At 46.2% G+C, this 14,887-nt stretch overlaps 2 pseudogenes; both read left to right on the forward strand.

Moving 5' to 3' along the window:
* The first annotated feature begins 267 nt into the window (after nt 1-267).
* Nucleotides 268-7,355, forward strand: LOC147822813 (uncharacterized; annotated as a pseudogene).
* Nucleotides 6,462-8,170, forward strand: LOC110346690 (small integral membrane protein 29 pseudogene; annotated as a pseudogene).
* The last annotated feature ends 6,717 nt before the right edge of the window (nt 8,171-14,887 follow it).

Below are 14,887 nucleotides of genomic sequence, written 5' to 3' on the forward strand. Positions count from 1 at the left end.
ACTGCAACCCCCCAAACAAAAAACAAAACAAAACAAACAAAACAACCTCTGCAGAGGCTGTGGTGATATAGGGGAATAGATGCAACTCCCAAACCTGCTAGATATCCGAAATGCAAGTTCATGTTCTCTAAAATTGAAGAATGAATCCTAGGAACAGTGGAGGTTAAGAGTAGGAAAATTTATTGAGAGAAAGATAGGTTCTACTTAAGAGACAGAGAGGGCACCAGAAAATTGGTTGTCTGGGGACCCTGTTTTGCAGGGGGCGTTATGGCGCAAAGCCTCAAGGTGAAGCCATTCAAGGTGGGACAAAACTATAGTAAGATTACAAGTACAGTCACTTAGGTAATATTGATCCAATGGAAAAAAAAAATAATGATCCAATGGGAAATCACAAGGTGGACATGAAGTGGGACAAAACTACGATCAACCAGTAAGATTACAACAAGCACAGTTGCTTAGGTAATATTGATTAAATGGAGATCAAATGGGGAAGCTAGTCACGTAGCAAGCGTACAAGAAATGAACAAGGATTTTCAGTAAGGAATGGGTCGGGGACCTTTCCTGGAAGGGGTAGATTAAGGTCTTGGTCCCCACCCAAGGTGACAGATATCTATTTAAAATATCAATCACTGCTATTCCTCCCCAGGGGAAGTAGGTGGATGCCCTACCTTCTCTCTCTCTCTCTGTTTTTTGGGTTTTTTTGGTACCAGGGATCGAACTCAGGACATTGCGCTTGTGAGGCAGGCACCGGAACCACTGAGCTGAATCCCTAGCCCTACCTTTTCTCTTTTTATAATGCTAACCAGTGAATGTGCCTCAGTTGTTTTTCTATGCTGAGGGCCCACCTTTGTCTAACTGCCTTATAATAAGTTCTAACTAACTTAGCCATCTGCAATAATGGCACCTAGGGGACACCCAGAATGCATTTCCAGTTCACATACAAACTGCTTTTATTAAAAACAAACAAACAAGAAAAAAAAAAAGAAGAAATAAAAGAAAAAAAGAAAAACAAACAAACAAACAAAAAAGTTAAGAATAGTTGCCTTGAATTATTGTTTCAGAATATTACTGATATATGAATGAGAAATCAAAATAGTGTTCATTTTTATACTTCCTTCTGATATTTGAGGGTTTGTCCACTGTGTTCATTTCTTAAGTCTGTTGTACAAGGAGCTACAAACTAGATGGCTTAAAATCACAGAAATTTAGCTGGTCACAGTTGTACACAACTGCAGCCTTCACTGCTCAGGAGGCAGAGGCAGGAGGATTGCTGGGGTCCAGGGGCTTGAGGTCACGTGGACAACATAGCAAGAGGCCAACTCAAGTACAACAGAAATTAGTCTGAAATTGAGGTGTCACCAGGGCCATGCTCTCCCTAAAGGCTCTAGGGCAGGGTCTGTCGGAGGCCTCCTCCCAGTTGCTGGCAGCTGCCAGTAGTCCGTGGCATTCCTTAGTGTGTAGACAGACCCCAGTCTGTTTCAGTCATCACATGGCTTCTCCCAGTGTGTCTCTCTGTGTCTGTTTTTTTCTCTTATAAGGACACCAGTCATTGAATTAGAGCCCACTCCAATCCAGTATGGCCTCATTTTTACTAATTAACTACATGTGAAAAGGCCCTATCCAAATAAGGCCACATTCTGAGGCTCTGGGTAAACACAAACCCTTGGAGGATGCCCGGCCTGTCAGTCTTGACATAACAGAGGACATGGGGCCCATCTGCTTCTACAGAAAATGAAAACACACTTCGTCTTCCTGTCAGGTGGGAATGGGTGTGTGACCTTCCTTAAGATTTTGTATCTGGAGTTAGAGAAGCAGAGAAGAGAGGCTGGGGAGTCCTTAAACTGGTCACATGTAGCTGTCCCTGTTAATTCTGATGTTAAGAAACCACGAGCAGATAGCACACTCCTGGGTGTGTCTGGGCCGGTCTTGAGGTGTGACCCTGAGGACTACCTATTGTCCCTAGCCCCTTCCTCTCCGGTGCTGTTCCCCTGCTCTGCTTCCAGGCCAGAAGAAATGGGATTTTAACTCTTCTGTGGTCTTAAAGTGCCTGGTGGTCACCAGACTACTGTCCTCACCCCAAGCCCACTTGTCCACTTGCATTCTAGTCTTCTTGGACAGCTGGCTTTCTGGTAGACTCAGCCCATCTAGAGAAAAAACAGCAGGTGGAAAGAGAGAAAGGGCTTTCTCCTATTGCCAAGCTCAGCCTGGGTCAGATTTTCCTGGCATCTCAGACCCTGCCCCCATGTGCCTTGCTGGGCAATGCCCCCTCCCCAGGGGTCTCCAATCACTGCCTCCTTGAGAATGTCACGTCCCCCCACTAAGCACAGCTTAGCTGAGTCTTAGGGAGATCTCATTCTGTGCTGCCATGGCCCTCCAAGGTCCTGGAAGGTTTCAAGGACAGTCAAAGAGACAGATACAGTTTTGTGGATTTGCTGGGTATGGTCTCTCCTGGCAGTCCCTGGAAAGAACCTGATTCCATCTGCATGCAGGCAACTTAGGGAGACATCTGTTTCCAGCCCCTCACTCCCATCCCACCAAAGGCTAGGGGGAAGCTGGAGAAGGCCAAGCGCAGCCCCTGGGTGCTCCAATGTGTCCCATGTCACTCCCTCTCTTTCTCCCCTAGTAAACCATGATGGCCCACTCACAAGGGACACTAAGTCACTACCTAGTGAGAAGTGATTCCCCAAGGCCTGGAAGAACTCAGTCTTCAAGTGCTACTGGAAAGAGAAGGAAAATGTTTGTACTACAAGGTGCTTGGGGTGAGAGCAGTGAGGGTGTGTGTGTGTTGGAGGGGGAGACTCCCTTCCTAGACTGAGTTGAATCCACTAAGGCAAGGGAGAAAACAAAATTGTTTAATGTATGTATTTAAAGAGTTCAGGGTGTAGCTCAGTGATAGAGCATTTGTCTAACCTGTATAAGGCCCCAGGTCCAATTCCCAGCACAGGAAAAAAATCTATATTAAAAAGTTCATATTCTGTCTCAACTTTTAGACTAAAATAAACTTTTTTTTTTCTTTTGGTACCAGGGATTGAACTTGGGTCCTTGCACTTGCGCAGCAGTCGACAAAACCACTGAGCTAAATCCCTGGCCCTAAAATAAACTTTAAACTATAGCTGGGAGCCAGTGTGGTGGCATATGCCTGTAATCTCAGCACTCTGGGAGGCTGAGCCCGAAGGATCACAAGTTTGAATCCATCCTTGGCAACTGAGTGACTTAGCAAGACACTGCTCAAAATAAAAAATTTGAAAAGGTTAAGGGATGTAATTCAGTGCAAAGTCCTGGATTCAATCCCCAGTAACACAGTTTTTTTAAAAAAAATATAAACAAAAAGTCGTGCACTCCAAGTTATTAAATCAACCTTTTAGATGATGTTTTACCGAAACAATCACTGTGAATCACTGGTGTGTGCTTTAATAGAGAAAGATGTATTTCCATCTTGGTTTCTCTCTCTCTCTCTCTCTCTCTCTCTCTCTCTCTCTCTCTCTCTCTCTCTCAGGGCCTTTGCATATGTAGTTAATTAGTAAAAATGATTATAATTTGAGTTAACGACATTGTCACCATTGATCCCTTCTCTGGGGTTTGAATGATAAACCCCTTTCTGACCACCCATCCACTATTTTAACAAGCCAACCTATTTACTCACGCACATCCAAAATCTCATACAGAAGAGTATTTTGTTTTTTTGGTTTTTTTGGTGCCGGGGATCGAACTCGGGTCCTTGCACTTGCGCAGCAGGCAGTGAAACCACTGAGCTAAATCCCCAGCCTAGAAGAGTGCTTAATGAAAACTTGGCTGTTTGCTCACTACTGCACTTACTGCTAACAATACTGTTATAAGCTGGATGCGATGGAGGTGGGAGCTACAACATCCATAATCTGAGTGATATAGGGCATGAAATAATCTAAATAAGCAAAATCATCTAAATGAGAAATATTTTAACTCCTCCAAATAAGCAAAACAATCTAAACAAGGAAAATATTGTGACTCTCAATGGGCTAGATATCTGAAACGTGGAATTCCTTTCCTCTAAAATTGAAGAGTATTCAGGGGACAATGGAAGCTTTTCAAAGGCTTTTTTTGTTGTTGTTTTTTGGTACTGGGGATCGAATTCGGGTCCTTGCGCTTGTGCAGCAGGCAAAACCACTGAGCTAAACCCCCAGCCCTCAAAAGCATTTTATTGAGCAAAGCCACTAGGTAAGGTGGGTACAATGTGGACCAAAACTATAGTCAACTAATAAGATTACAAGTATTGTGTTTAGGTAATATTGATCCAATGGGAAATCAAGAGGTGGGACAAAACTGTGATCAACCAATAAGATTACAACAAGTATAGTGCTTAGGTAATATTGATTAAATGGGGGATCAAATGGGAAAGCTAGTCACGTAGCAAGCCTACCTGGAAGGAACTAGGACTTTCCGGGAAGGAATGGGCTAAGGAGGCTTTGATCCCACCCAAGGTGATTCATGTCTATTTAGAATATCAATCATTGCTGTCCTTCCTAAGGGAAGTATGTGGTTGTGGTAATTGGCTTTTGAATCTTGACTTGTTATTTAGTAAAAGTGCCTCAATTGTCTTCTGTGCTGAGGGCCCGGCCTTGTCTAACTGCCTTTTGTCTAACTAGTTTAGCTGTCTACCACAGAGGACCACACCACTCTCTTGCTACCTTCTATTTTTGAACCATGGAGAAATACATGCCTTCAATGCTACTACACACTGACTCACTTGCCACGATCATGACCTTATCCCAAACGGAGAAGCAGGTATTTTGTTTTCTTTTTCTTTTTGTTTTGGTACCAGGAATGAACTCAGGAACCTGCGCTTACCAGGCAGGCAGCGGCACCACTGAGCTAAATCCCCGGCCCGAACCAGGTGTTTTTAATCAGGCCGCCACACTGGGTTCTGGAATGATCTTCTAGATGATCCAAAAATGAAAGCACAACCATTAAAAACTTCTGGTAGAGCCGAAGATTTAGCTCAGCGGCGCCGTGCCTGCCTCGCAAGCGCAAGGTCCTGAATTCGATCCTCGGTGCCAGTGCCGGAAAACAAAAAAATTTCTGGTAGAGTCCTAGAGCCCCAGAAGTGCATCTGCAGACCTCAATGTGAAAGGCACCGCCCTGAGTGACCTGGGGGGATTAAGATGCAAAGAAACTGCTCTGGGGCCACCTGCTCGGGTTCTGTAGGTGTTCGCTGCTGACCCACAGAGTCAGCGGGGAAAGGCAAAGGACAAAAGGAAGCGGCTCGAGCTTCCAAGAGCAAGCGTGGAGGGAGAGGGTGGCTTTCCCTGCTCTGCCTAGAAATGCAGGCTGCAAATGCCCCCCAAAAGGCTAAAATAAGTACAGACGGAAAACAAAAAGGAGAGAGAGAAAGTGAAACAGCTAATTATGGAAAGTAGGAAGGAAGTAGTTGCCAGACTTTCCACTCTGCCATACTTTACGCATATTTTTTTGGTTCCGGGGACCTTGCACTTTCGAGGCAGGCGCGGCACCACTGAGCTACAAATCCGGCCCCCAAAATAAAATTTTTAAAAGGGCTGGGATGTAGCTCAGTGGTAGAGCACTTGCCTGACATGTGTGAGACCCTGGGTTCAATCCTCGGTACCTCAAAAAAAAGAAGAAGTAGGAGGACAAGGAGGAGGCCAGGGAGAAAAAGGGGAAGAAGGAGAGGAAGGAGCATGAGGAGAAGGAAGAAGAGGAAGGAGGAGGAGGAAGAGGAGGAGGAGGAGGAAGAGGAGGAGGAGGCGGCGGCTGCGGCGGCGCGGCGGCGGCAGTGAGGCTTTCCAAGAGCTGAAAGATATGAGCGGGGCATGGTGGCTGAGTCATGTACAATTGCCATGCTAACCACACGATGGTGATATTATATCTGGAGAAGGTGTGACTGTTTCCATCAAAACAATCTTTAAAATTGTCCAAAGACTTATCACAATGTTCAAATAATTTATGAAAGAGCAATGGTATCTAGCTGGACTTGGCGCCACAGGCCTGTAATCCTAGCACTCTGGAGGCTGAGGTAGGAGAATCACCATGAGTTTGAGGCCAGCCTGGGCTACACAATGAGTTCAAGGACAGCCGGAACTGCATAGCAAGACCCTGTCTCAATCCCCACCCTGAAAAAAAATATTAAAAACAAAAAGAGTTGAAAGATATATGTATTGCTCTAGGAATGTCCAGACCTCTTAGTATATGTTCCAATGTTCCAACTCTTCAGTGAGATTGACAGAAGTCAAAAGAAATATCAGTCCAAAATTCTGCCTAATCATGTTGGAAAGCCTTTATTGGAGAAGCCAGTGGAACCAGCTCATTGGGAAAAGACAGAAGTAATTAACTTAGCTATCACCAATGACTATGAAGCCTGGAGAAAGCTGTTAATAAAATGTCTCTCTCTCTCTTTTTTGGGGGGGTACTGGGGGATCAAACTCTGGTCCTCGCGCTTACAAGGCAGATGGCGGAACCACTGAGCTAAATCGCCAGCCTAGCTGCTAATAAAGTGTTTGGATGTAAGCATACAATCCTTTGGCTGGTCTGACAGAGCTAAGAGTCAGACAGCAAAATTAGCCAAGGTTTGCTGGTCAAAATAATGCCTCATTTCCTAAAAGTGCTATTTCTGTTGCCCATCTTTTGGTGTCAAGACAAGACTTGTTAGGGAATTTCAGGGACCAGCAGTGACTCTATAAGAGAAAAGACAGCCTGTACCATTGGTAAGGTGTTGGCGGGCAGGTGCCTGACAGAAGCCAAGCCTCCACCCCGAGAGACACTGCTGTGGCAGAAAAGACACCACGGTTCCCAGCAGCAAGCAGGGAGCCAAGCAGAAGGGAGCAGTGGTTATGAGCATGTCCCACATGGTGGACAAGGAGGTCATGAAAGAGGAGGGAGGAGAGGCAGATGTGGTAGCTATGGCCATGGAGGTAGCCAAGGGGCAGGAAGAGGAAATACACATGGAGGACAGATGGAGGAGTGGAAGAGGAAGAGATGTCTATCAAGATGCTATTTATGGAGATTCAGGTTTCCAGAAGGTGACCAACATGGTGGCCACAGTGGTGTGGTAGCTTCCAAACATCCTCAAACACAGGAAATGGTTACCAGGGTGATGGATACTAGAAAGACAGTAGATGCCAAGGCAGTGGTGACTGAGGTGGTGTTATAGCAGGAATGGGGGTTGCAGAGGCTAGAGAGGGAAGTTTGGGAGGAAAAGGGGCCAGACTTGTCACCAAGGGTATCAGTTTGAAAAGCACTTCTAGTGTGGAGGTCATCAGCATAATCATCCTGGATTTGAAGAGGAAAGCTTTACATTAGTTAAGGCTACAGAGTCTTACATTTTGATGGAGATCAAGTATAGAAACTCAATTTCGGGATCCTGAATCCAGTGTCTATTTTACATTAATATGAGGCTGCAGGTAGCAGGCAGATTCCTGCTCTGCACATGAATTAGTAGGTCTTCATTCCATTCTGGTGTTTTTGTTTTTATATAATGATGTTTATTTGAGGAACACATATCTCAAACACATCTTTCGTTTCTATTAAAAATGTGGTTAGGGGGCCTGGGAGCCAACCCGGGGCATGGCTGTCCAGGCTGCCAAGGCGGGAGAGCACCTGGTGGAGGCCCCTCGTAAGGCACCGCTGCCAATGCTGACCTCCCAGCCCTCCCTCCGCCCACCGATGTCATGAGGAACACCACGGTGCCCAGTGCCCCCCAGGCTGACAGCGACTCCATGGTAATGTATGTCTAGAAGAGAAAGCGGGTGGACAGGCTGCGCCATTACCTGCTCCCCACGTACAGCTATGACCCGCCCGAGGAGCTGCATGAGGCCGAGCAGGAGCTCCTCTCAGATGTGGGAGACCCCAAGGTGGTGCATGGCTGGCAGAGTGGCTGCCAGCACAAGCAGATGCCCTTGCTGGACGTCAAGACGTGATTTAGACCCCTGGCCCGACTGCCAGAAGGTCCTGCAGCTGCTTCCCCTCCCACTGTGCCACCTCACTCCCTTCTCCTGGGGACCGAGCCCCCCAACCCCTGCACTGGGGGCTTCCCTTCTGGGTGGGGGGACAGGTCAGCTCTGCTTCCTCTAGCCAGTCTAGACCTTTTGTCCATCTCCAGGGCTTTCAGCTGTTTCCATGGTGATGGTGCTGGAATGTATAGTATTCAGAACATATAGTATTTTGTAAATAAAATGTTTTGTGCCAAAAAAAAATAAAAATATGGTTAAAGATGACTAAACTTGCCTTTTTTGGATCAGTAGACAAATTCTAAAGTCAGAACTTGCATACTCTTTTGAAGAAATTACATGAACAAGTAGTGTGTGTATGTGTGTGTGTGTGTCTGTGTTGTTTTGCAGTGCTAGAAATTGAATACAGGACCTTCCTACTGAGCTATATCCTCAGCCCTTTTTTATTTATTATTTTGAGACAAGGTCTCACTAAATTGCCCAGGCTGGGTTCAAACTCATGATCCTCCTGCCTCAACTTCCCAGAATGTACCACAAATCCCAGCTTGTTTTCAATATGCAGTTTTGAAAATGAAGCTTTACTTAGCCTTTTTTGAATTACTACTGGAAGAGGGAGAATTACTACTGGGAAACCTTCCTCATACTAGCAATCTACTTACCCATTCTTTGCTTAAAGGGTCCTAATGTCTATTTCCTAATGCAGTCCGCAGGCCTACCATGACTGACTTCTTTTTTTTTTTTTTTGCAGTACTGGGGTTTGAACTCAGAACTTTGCATTTGCAAGGCAGACGCAGTGCCACTGAGCTAAATCCCCAACCCCTGATTGGTTTCTTATTCAGGAGGATGTGCTACCTTTCTTGCATGATGAAATTCTGAGGTGAGCGCCTCTGAAGGCAACAACTTCAGGGCCTCATTCTGCTGATGGAATACTATATCTGATCTTGAACTCTGCCTCAATCCATAAGGATTAAGAAAGCCACCTAAATTGTCAATCTGTAGCACATGGAGGCATTTGGTTAAGTGTAGCAATTCAAAATGACTCGCATCCATTCAAAAGAAGTTTCTCTTTTAACCTTATTTTCTATTTTATTTATTTATTTATTTATTTATTTATTTATTTATTTATTTATTTTTGGTACTGGGGATCAAACTCAGGACCTTGCTCTTGCAAGGCAGGCATGGCACTGCTGAGCTAAATCCCCAGCCCTTCTTTTTACTTGAAATCTGCTAGAAAAGAAACAGTAAACTGAAATTTGCTTTTGTAGGGCAGCGCTGGGGATTGAACCCGGGGCCTCACATGTATAAGCACTTGCTCTACTGCTGTGCTACACCCTAGTCCCTTCATATTTTGTTTTATGCTCAAATCAATGCCACTGGTTCAACAAATCCAAGTGGATTTGCTGTAGGCTGGAGCCTTGTTTTTGTAGTGGAAGAAAATGTGTTATGAAGCAAGACAGACTTTCGCCAAGAGCAGGAAACCCTTTATTACTACTGTAGGAAACAAAAGCCAGGCTCAGTCGACATTTCCCAGTCTCCTTTTCTGAAATTTACATGACATGCTCCTTCTTGCTGGGTTTTTGCATACACTCAAACATTATCAAGCTGTGGAGGAAAATGGCTGGAAGTGTAGTTTATGTGAAAGGTGAGCAATAAAGTATCCGCACATTCAAAAATTTGAATAAAGCCTTATATGATGCTCCATCTGTGAAATAAAGGATGCTATCCAATAAAATCCAGAATCCCTTCCATAAAAACTGGTGGAATTCTGGATGACCAACTGTTCGTGATGTTACCACGGGGTGGCGCCACAGCAGCGGGTGAACAGAAATACTGCTCCATACTACAAATAATGTACTACATGTGGGAACCAGAGCTACTTTTAGGTGTACTGGGATTTCCAAGTTTCATCAAGTGGTCCTGGAAGTGCCCCAGCTGGAGACCCTGTCGGGGTCAAAATCATTTTTGTGGAAAGATTAGTAGAGATAAAGTGCTCTGAGAAGGCACTGTGATGACACTGACAATTTATGTGTGAGTATTCTGCAAAGTGCTACCGGTATACAAATACAAAGGCTCTGTGAAAACACAATAGCACAGTGTTTGTAGAATTAGTGGTCTGAAGGTCATGACCCCAAATTTAGAGTTATTTTTTCTTTCTTTTTTTTGTGGGGGGACTACTAGAGATCGAACTCAGGACCTTGTGCTTGCAATGCAGGTGCAGTACCACTAAGCTAAATCCCCAGTGCTATTTTCTTTTCTTTTTGGTGTTGGGGATCAAACTCAGGGCCTTGCTCATGCTAAATATGTGCTCTACCACTGAGCTACAATCCTAGAGTTAGTCTTATGGGAAAAAAAATTATTATTTTTTGTTTGCTTTTTGAGACTGGATCTTGCTATGTCCAAGGCTGGCCTTTAACTCTCTATGTAGCTCCAGGCTGGCCTCAAACTCGAAATCCTCCTGCCTCAGCCTGTTCAGTTCTGAGATTACAGGCATGCACCACCATGCCCAACTGGAAAATTATTCTTGAGGTTTAAATGATACATGTCTCCAAAAACCCATCCTTCTCTTTAAATGTGATTGATTTTTTAAAAATCAGATTCTGGTCATTGGGAGCAGATCATCTAGGCTGGAGTATGATCATCCCTCCTTAATAGAGGGTTCCCCAGATCAGCCATATATCAAAAATATTTGAGCCGGGGATTTAGCTCAGTGGCATTGCATCTGCCTTGAAAACACAAGGTCCTCAGTTTGATCACCAGTACCAAAAAAAAAAAATTTTTGAAAAAAATTGTATCTGCACTGAACATGTACAGGCTATACCCTCAGCAGCATAGTATAATGACTATTTACATGGCATCTACCTTGCATTAGGTATTGTAAGTAATTGAGAGATGATTTAAAGTACACAGGAGGATGTGTATAGTTTATATACAAATACAAGGCCATTTTATGTGAGACTTGAGCATCTTTAGATTTTGGTATCTGTAGAGGGTTTTAGAACAATCTCCTGGGAATACCTAGGGGGTGACTGAAATTGTCCCAGGACAGTATAGCAGGCAATCAATACAGCTGGGGTTTGAACCCAGGTCAGCTTGACACCCAAAGCCCACCTTGGTTGTAAAGTGGGGCTCTTATCCCTACTATCAAAAATCTGTCAGGATGGGGATTTAGCTCAGTGGTTCCGGCACCTGCCTCCCAAGTGCAAGGTCCTGAGTTCGATCCCCAGTACCAAAAAAAAAAAAAAAAAAAAAATCTGTCAGGAAGAAACAGGCGTCTGTCTGTGATACAGGTGGAGAGAAGGTATTTCTCAGTAAGATATCATTGCTCTTTCATAAATTATTTGAACATTGTGACCCATCCGTCCTTGGACAGGATGAATTTGAAGATTGGGTGGAAATAGTCACAACTTCTCTCCAGACATAATGTCACCATGGTGTGGTTAGCATGGCAATTGTACATCAATCACCAAACTTCTCAATCAGTGACTCACTTGTAAGATTTTATTTCAGTGAGTCAGCAACCTACTCATTTCACAGTCAAGGAGTGGGTGGCTCTGGCAGGCGGGGCAGGAAGGGTAGAAAACTGTTGGCATGGCCGGGGATTTAGCTCAGCGGTTTTGCCGCCCGCTGCGCAAGCGCAAGGACCCGAGTTCAATCCCTGGTACCAAAAAAAAAAATTGTTGGCATGGCAGCAAAGACAATCAAATGGTCCCTAATTCTTGGGGAATTGGAAGGTTATTTATCCACCCCCATCAAATACAAATGAGGAAATACAAGCATGAAACCTTGGAGGGTTTACCCATTGGCAGATAATTTTATTAGGCCAGCACTGCCTAATAAAATAGCATCTTTCTGAACATAAGATGGCTGTGTTCCCGCTTACAGTGAAAGTAGAAATGCAAATGACTCTCCTAAGTGTAATTAGGGGACTTACACAGCACGTTTTTCTTTTCAAAAATCCCTTGACATCTGTTATCTTAATTTATCTCTGCACAATCTCCCTGCTTTGGAACTTTTATTATAGCACTCATGCCCCAGTAGTTAATGTTTAGTGTATATGTCTCTCTCCCGCTGGTTTATGACCTTCAGGGCAGAGACCATGCGTCTATAAAGCCCTAGCACTTGTTGCTGGATGCAGTGTAAGCAAAAAAGAGGGCTTTGTTTTCAGAGGCGCAGCCTGAGTAGCCCTGGAACCAGGCTTTCCCGCAGTTCTGCTTATCTTGCACCTCTGTCATTAACACCTCCACAAAAGTGTCTTTCATTCCTTCGGAGTCCACTGTCTGAAAAGGTGGCCAGCATCTCCAAGGTCTACCTGCAACTTGTCCAGCCCTGCACCCAGCTTCAGTTCCTCTTTGGGCCCCCACCTCCCCAGTCTCCAAGGGCCGAGACTCTGATTGGTCCAGCCTCGGTGAGGTGTTCACTTCTAGTCCAATGAACTGTGGCCAGAAGGGTGCGGTCCAATAGTAGGAACGAGGTGGTTCCTACGGTAACCATGTGCTGGGGGCGGGGTGGGGTGTCGGGAAGGAGGAAGTCACAGTTCTTAGAAAAAAGGTTGCAGGGGCGGGGCAGCCCGAACAAAGGGGTCACTTTCCTGTGTACACTTGGTGCTCCATAAATGCGTACTGATCTGCCCTGTGCCCCCAAACAGCTCTTTTTCGTCACTGAGCCACAAAACGTCGTTTTCTGTTCCTGATGGCTCTTCCTTGCCTGCTTTCTCTTGGCCTGGCTGATTCTTGCTCTTTCTTAAGGTCTCCATTTGGATTTACTCCTTTTTTCTTTTTTTGGTACCGGGGATCGAACTCGGGACCTTGCACTTGCGAGGCAGGCGCTGGAACCACTGAGCTAAATCCCCAGCCCTCCTTTTTTCTTTTTATTCTGATACTGAAGATTGAATTTCGCAAGCCCAGTACCACTGAGCTACATATTCCCAGCCCTTTTTTTTCTTTTCTCTTCTCTTTTCTTTTCAGACAAGGTCTTAAATTGTCCAGGCTGGCCTTGAACTTGTGATCCTCCTGCCTCAGCCCCCGAGCAGCTGAGATCAAAAGCTTGTGCCACTATGCCCGGATGTGGTCCTCTTCAGAAGGCCTTTCCCAACCCCTCCCCTGAGTATTGCGTCCTGCTTTTCAAAACCCCTCACTTCTTCCATTACTGCTTTCCCCAAAGGGATGCTGCTGCAACCTGCAGGGATGAGGCGATTGGGGAGTTACCACTCCAGGAAGCAAACCTTGGACCAATGGGAGAGAGGAACAAATTCCTACCCAGTCCTGCCTAGAGGACGATCGTCCTGCTTCAGCCTTGAGCCTTGAGCGGACGGCTGCTTCTCCCTCACCTCCCGGCCCTCAGGGGTTGCCCCCGTAAAGTGCTAGCAAATGGGTGTCTACTTCAAACTCTGCTTTCCGGAGGACTCAGGCTGGCAAAAGCAAAACATAAGGTATATTAAGCACCTCGCTTAAACAACGCGTCAGAAGTGCAGCTCTCTCCATCCTGAGCCTCTGCCTTCCTGCAAAATCCTTTTAGGCTTACTCAGCCTTTCCCGAAGGGAGTCCAGGCTGCCAGAGGCAGCTAGGGCTTGTTCTAAAGTGCGAAGAATGCTGCTTTCCCCAGAGTTTCGGTCCGGAGCCTGGAGCTTTCCCTAATGGGCTCTGATTGGTTCATAGAGGATGATGTGTTCACCTCTGACCAATCACTGTGGAGCATGGGGACCGAGCTTGATCTCCAGGTACCTATCCTTTCAAGTTTTCAGGGGTCGGGATACCCTGGAAGTAGGGGAAAGACGAGGCCCAGGAAGTGCCAACATGGGTGTGATAATGGGGCAAGGAAAGAAGACAGTTGCAGACGGAACACACAGAGACGGAAGGCGGGACCTTGTGTCCTCGTTCTCCCCAGATGCAAAGCAGATCCATGAGGCTGGGAGAAGGGAAGATGTGGACAGTCTGCCCTCTGAGCAGTCTGGGTGGGGGTGTGGCGCTGGGGCCGGCCGCTCCCCAGGGTGGGCTCCATGGCCAAGGCCCTGGTGTCCAGCTGAGGTGGGCTTGTAACCGGCATTGCCTTTAGAAAGAAGTGGCTTCGGGCCGGGTATGGGTATTTAGCTCAGTGGTTCTGCCGCCTGCCTTGAAAGCACAAGGTCCCAAGTTCGATCCCCGGTACAAAGAAAAGAAAAAAAAGAAGTGGCTTCTCCAAACTTCCTCAGGAATAGGGCATAACTGGCTAACCCCCTTCTCCGCTGCACGGAAAGGACAGAATACACAGGTATTGCTTTGGCGAGGCAGGGAGAGGGCCCTATCAAGGAAGAGGTGGCACTAGCCTGAACATGCCTATTGTATTCCCTCCCCTGCCATCCTTTGCTGTGAAGACCTAGCATATCTGCACAAGGTGAGATGGTGATTTAAAGCAAAAGGGCCCCTCTGTCTCTCAGAGCTGGCATGTGAACCTATGAACCCAAGTGGTCAGTAACCCATTGTCTCACTCTGCAGCAACAGCAAGGGCTCTCAGACCCGGAGCCTTTCCCCAGCATCCAGAGAGGAGCCTCTGTTACAAGGCCAGGTCACTCAGGAGGCAGGCACAGCTCAAAAAGCAGCCCACAGCTCTGCAGTTGCCCACATTATCTGCCAAATGGGCTGAGTCCTGGGTAGACATACCTTTTTCTCTACCTAGGAAATCTCCCTCCTAGGTGAGTCAGGACTTACCTGCGGTCTCAGGCCAGCGCCGGCCCTCCGGTGGGCCCTCTGCCCATGCGCGGGTCTCTCGGTGCTCCTGGGCCACTGTCCGTCTTCTTGGGACCAGGAGATGGAGGGACAAAGGGTAAACTGAGTGAACTGGAGGCCAGGACCCATAAGCTGAGATAACCTTCAAGAAACTGAAGTACAGGGCTGGGGATTTAGCTCAGTGGTGCCAGGCCTGCCTGGCAAGTGCAAGGTCCTGAGTTTGATTCCTAGTACCAAAAAAAATTGAAG

The sequence above is a fragment of the Heterocephalus glaber genome, unplaced genomic scaffold (assembly GCF_053883595.1).
Source record: "Heterocephalus glaber isolate CG9 unplaced genomic scaffold, H.glaber_assembly_v1.0 deba00001608, whole genome shotgun sequence".
NCBI classification, from domain to species: domain Eukaryota; kingdom Metazoa; phylum Chordata; class Mammalia; order Rodentia; family Bathyergidae; genus Heterocephalus; species Heterocephalus glaber.